The sequence below is a fragment of the Rhea americana genome, unplaced genomic scaffold, assembly GCF_003343005.1.
Source record: "Rhea americana isolate MKP2758 unplaced genomic scaffold, rheAme1 scaffold_98, whole genome shotgun sequence".
In the NCBI taxonomy this organism is placed as follows: Eukaryota; Metazoa; Chordata; class Aves; order Rheiformes; family Rheidae; genus Rhea; species Rhea americana.
Window position 1 is genome coordinate 208016 of NW_028187177.1, and position 5155 is coordinate 213170.

Sequence of the window (5155 nt, forward strand, 5' to 3'; positions counted from 1 at the left end):
TTTTTTTTCCCAGAAAATGTTGAACATAGGAAAAAAAAACACTTCTGGAAAGATCAAAATGACCCCTTTCTCACCTTGAGGAGTGGTAGGGGAGACAGACTGAAATCATTCATTCTACTCYTGGGAGGGATTGAGGCCTTTCTGCCACTGCCCTCTTGCTCAAGATCTGCTTCCCAGTTCTGCTTCTCCCCTTYCTCCCTCCTGTGCACTGCAGTGCTGAAATCCATCATTATGTCCATGCACAAATCTCTGCCTTGCAGTGCTTTGCCCAGCTGCAAAAGGTCCTCTAACAGAAAGATGTTAAAGCAGAACCACGTTTCTAAGTGTGTCTTTGGTGCTATTACCTTTGGGTATTAGATCAAATAACATGGTTAAGAGAAAACCAGCAGAGAGATGTTTGCTGACGTTTGGTTTTGATGACTCGCTAAAGTAGATGAGCTAGAAGAAGGGAGTTGGCAGGCTTCACTAGTTGCCTGCAAAGCAAGATGGCTATTCTGCTATTGTCAGTGCAACAAGATGAATACTCTGCTATTGTCAATGCAACAGAATCCCACAGTGCATTTCACAGCCCTGGGAGTGCTCATAAACAGGCTARCACAAATCGGTGAGAAACGGGGTATGTAGTGTGTTGGATGTGCCTGTGTCTTGCAGGCTGGAGAGCTATTAGTTGCTATGAGGTTACACTAGCCCTCGGGTAGTTGTTAAAGTGTTTACTTGAGCTTATGAACCATAAATTCTGTGCACTCAGTCCAAAAAATTAAAAATGTTCCTTCATGCAGCAAATGTGAGCGACATTTATGGTTGCATGGGTATTTGGAGTTACTTTTGTACGCGGAAAGGAACCATCAGCTGCAGGTAAATGAGAGGTGCTGAATTTGAGTTACAACCTTGTAAGAACTATGTTGCCTGGATGAAAAAGATCCTTTATTTTCCTTTTCTTAAGCAAACAAAAGGTCCTAAAGCCTATAATTCATCTTGTTTCTTCTTGTTCCGTTTGAAATGATCTTTATTCATCACTGACAGTAGCTTTTGTTATCAAATTTCTGTGGTAGATAAATGAGTTAGGATGAGATAATGTGCTGTTGATGTAAACTGAATGCAAAGTGAAGAAGGTAATGATCATCTCTCATTTTCTGTGCATAAGAAAATGCAAACGTGAGAAAACAAATTGGGCTAAAATACTGAAACAATAGATCTCCTATCAATACAAAAGGACTGTGCTGAATGGCCTACCATAACAAAGGACAATTAGAATCTAATTCCTGTAAATATTTTCCTTTAGAACATAGGTCARTCAAATTATTCTAGGTTTGTGGTGCATGTTTCACTTGTAATAGTATTTGCAATGTTATAGCTAATTAATCTTCACAGAAARTGCCAACATCATTAGAATAAATAGGGTAATTAATAAAAATAATTTCTCATCTTTGCTATTGTTGTTGTCAGCTTCTGGGGCACTATGTTGAAAGCAAAGCATTTCTTTCATTTATTTTGCAAACAAAATCCCCAGAATTGTGATCTCCGTAATGGGCACTGTGCAGCTGAAAGCTTTGTTATTTAGGTAGATGACATAAGTAAATATTTGATCTCGATTGATTTTGATTTAGTGTTCTATGCTCTCACAAGAAGACTAAAATACAAAGATAAGACATTTTCCTTCCTATTAAAAGGCTCTCTCTAGCAGTGAGTTGTTAGGAGACATCTCTTCTAGTTTGAGGTGTTAGATTTGGGGATTTTGTTGAAATTTCTCTTTTTCTCATTTGAACAAAATGTTCATAAACACTTGGATTCTGGGCATGTGTTTGTTTCAGAGTGGAACTGTGTCATAATGTTCATTTCTGGATTGAAAAGTCAGGCTTTCAATTTGAATCTCTCGCTCATCACCAGTGACCAGAGCCTGGCACACAGAAAAAGCTCTGTCAAATACTGTTAACACTGACGTGGCTTTAAAATATTTCAGCTTTGCCCAAGTAGCATATTTTGATGAAAAATACATGTAGTCCAAAAGGTCCCTCCCAGGACATTTGGGTCCGCAGGCATGTGCAATCTGTCCCCAGCGCCTGCAGAGCTCCCAGTTAACATCTCTGTTACAGGCACTCCTGCTGCTTTCCCAGGCTTGCAAGGACATCACCGAGGAGCCTACAGATACTGGAAACTGGGCTGAGAGAGCTGAATGCTTTGCATTGCTGTCTCGTTCTTCCTTTTAGGATCTCAGTGGCTCATCAACAGATGAGTTTTATGATCTTTGGTGTCCATGGTTGGCAAGGAAAAGGCAAAATCTTTCTTAGAAGGAAACATGAACTTCCTGATTTCAAGAGCTACCAACTAAAAACTTAATCTGATGAAATTCTTCRTCATCCTCAGTCTTCTCAAGTATTAGCTAAAGAAAATGGGTTTCATGCTTTTCAGGCCTCGGTGGAGTTACTTCTGGGTGGCATTGCTGCTAGTGAGAGCAGAGCCGTGAGCGTGAGGGGAGTTCGTCAGTCTAGTTGGGAATAGGATATGTTTGCTACACAGGGTCAGATACAAGCCTGAAATAATTAGCTGCATTTCAAGTTCTTACTTTAAGTAAGTTTGCATAGATACCAGCAAAGGCAGGCTTTAGGGCCAGTGCATTGGGCTGGATGACATAGCAAGGCATCCCCTGCCATCTGAGAGGCCCGGGGAGGTGCGGGAGCGGGAAGGGTTCTCTGCACTGCAAAGTGAAGTGACGTTGATGAGAAGTCAGAATGAGAAAACCACTTCTACTTTAACCTCATAGATGTTTTAAAAACGTGTTCTGCCTGCACTGATCAATACTGTTAAGCACCCTGATGGCTTGAGGATCTTGTTAGAGAGTTGTTCATAATCTCTGTTCTCTGCAAATTCACTCTTTTAAGCAAAAAAATCCCAGCTCAAACCTTAAGCAAATTGCAATTTGCCTTTGCCCTCTAGACATCTACGGTAAGTAATCTGTCCTTAACCAACAGCAAACAAGCTATTTCTGGAAAACAGTGAAAGTAATGCTTGATCTTTATTTTCTATATTTTCTTTTTTTGATTACTTTGAAGTCCATGTTTTTTTCTGGAGCAAAGATTGTTGGAAGTTATCCATACGGAGAGGCAGTGCAGCCATCGAGTCCTTTGCAGTGCCTATCATTCTGTTGCAGTGATTAACATACTGCAGAAAGTACCCGTTCTGTAGAAAGTCCCATAGCCACCGAAGATACGAAGATGTATTTGGAAACGGTTGGCATTAGCTGTTTATGCCAGGTGAAGATACGCCCTCATGTTTTGTCATAGCTAAAAATAAACAGTGGAGAACGTTCCTGCATCATTTGATGCCTACAGACAGTGTAGAGCTCTTTTTTTTTTTTCAGTTGTGCAAAGGAGGAAGCCCAGTATAATGTAATTTTACCCCCTGAAAGGCCCCTCCCCRCAAAGTAGAGGTCTGCGGTGCGGTTTGTCTCGGCTTCTCTGTAAAGCCCATGTTGGCTTTCACCAGAGAAGCCTCGTCTCTGAAGCCACCGTTCTGGGCTGGTGGGATCACAGGCGTGAGCACATGCTGTCAACGATTTCCATCAGTGCTGCTGACAGGGTATTCAGGCAAAAGGAGGATGTTTCCAGAGATGTAAAATGGCAACTATCGCTGTTTTTTCAGTAACGGCAGCATACAGCCGGTTCGCATAGAAACAGTATTGGCTGGCAGCTCTTCGGTCTCTGACAGACTTTCCTTTACTCCCCATCTCAGGGTTTTTTGTTCCTGTGCTGGACGTTTTTCGTCTGTTTTTACATTGAAGCTTCGATGATTGTGCCAAGAAACAAACTCGTGTCGCTGAATTCCCTTAAGACACATCCATCGCAGTTAGCACTTCGGCTCAATCCCTCCCATTTTATTCCGGTTTTAATTAGACTCCTGAACAGGAGCATAGAGCAAACTCTGCTTTCATCTGGGAGATCCTGTGGCTGTGAAATATTTACAGGAAGTAAATAACTGTCAGAAAGTAAATAAGTCCCTCTCTCTACATGAGTGTAAAAGTGCTTTGAAATTGTCTCATTGAAAGAAAAACTCTTCGCTTTGAGTGACAGTAAGAAACAGCAAACAGGCAAAAGATTCCCAATGTAGAAGGAAAACATAATTACTAATTCATGGGGCAGCATGTTGAACAGTAGCAGCTGTAATATTTCTTTTCAGTTTCATTTTAAATAAGCAATATTAAAAGGAAATATAGATTTGGTTTGGTCATTGTCTTTTCAGAAAATTGAATGCAAGCAGTTATGTGTACTTTGTTGCTGAAGTTATTCCAAATTTAGACTTTGCCATCTTCATTTCAAGCTATAGATAAATCAAAGAAACAAATCTCTGATAAGGAAGCAGTTTCTGCAGATTATGATGAGTCAGGTAGATCACCAAGCTCAAACATCACCATATAGAGCAAGAACTAAATTACATATAAACTCAAAAGTTGGCTTGGCACTGTATTTTGGCACAAGACAACATAATCCCATTTAATGGGCCAGCCTAATGTGTAGGGAAGAGGCTCTTCCTGCCCCTGGCTTGCTGATGTGAGTATGAGCCCTGGAGATTGCTTTGAAATAGATCTCTGAAAGATATTTCTCTCTCCTTCGGTAAACCCACCACTTCCATTTGCTGGTGTTATTGGTAGCATARTGCCCTAGAGAAATGCTGCTGGACCAGGACTCTGTTAATAGAAGTAGGTTCACTTCAGCCAACAACATCTGGCTAGCAGATGGAGCTCATTTCCTTCTTCACTTGGGGGAGAGTATTTGTCCCCCCTGGCTCTGGTGCTTGTTGTTGGATGCAGGAGGTGCCTCTCTCTCTTTCTTTTGGCTAGAAATGAGCCTTGATTGATAGCTTACACTAAATGCCAAACTTCATTTTTGGATAGTTAAAATTGATGTGAGATGAGTCTCAGCCAGCACAACCAAAACCACCATAGTCAAAGCCCTTGCGTTGAACTCCATATTGGACTTCAAGTAATAACACCGATTGTTATCCTTTTGCCCATTTTCTATGTCCATGTCTGTGGCTATGTCCTTATCCATTTTCTGTGCCTTACCCATTTTCCATGCCCATGTTCCTGTCTTCTCCCTATACCAGGGCATCCTTCTGCCCTATTCACTTTCTCACCCTCCCTTTCCTTCTTCCTACTATC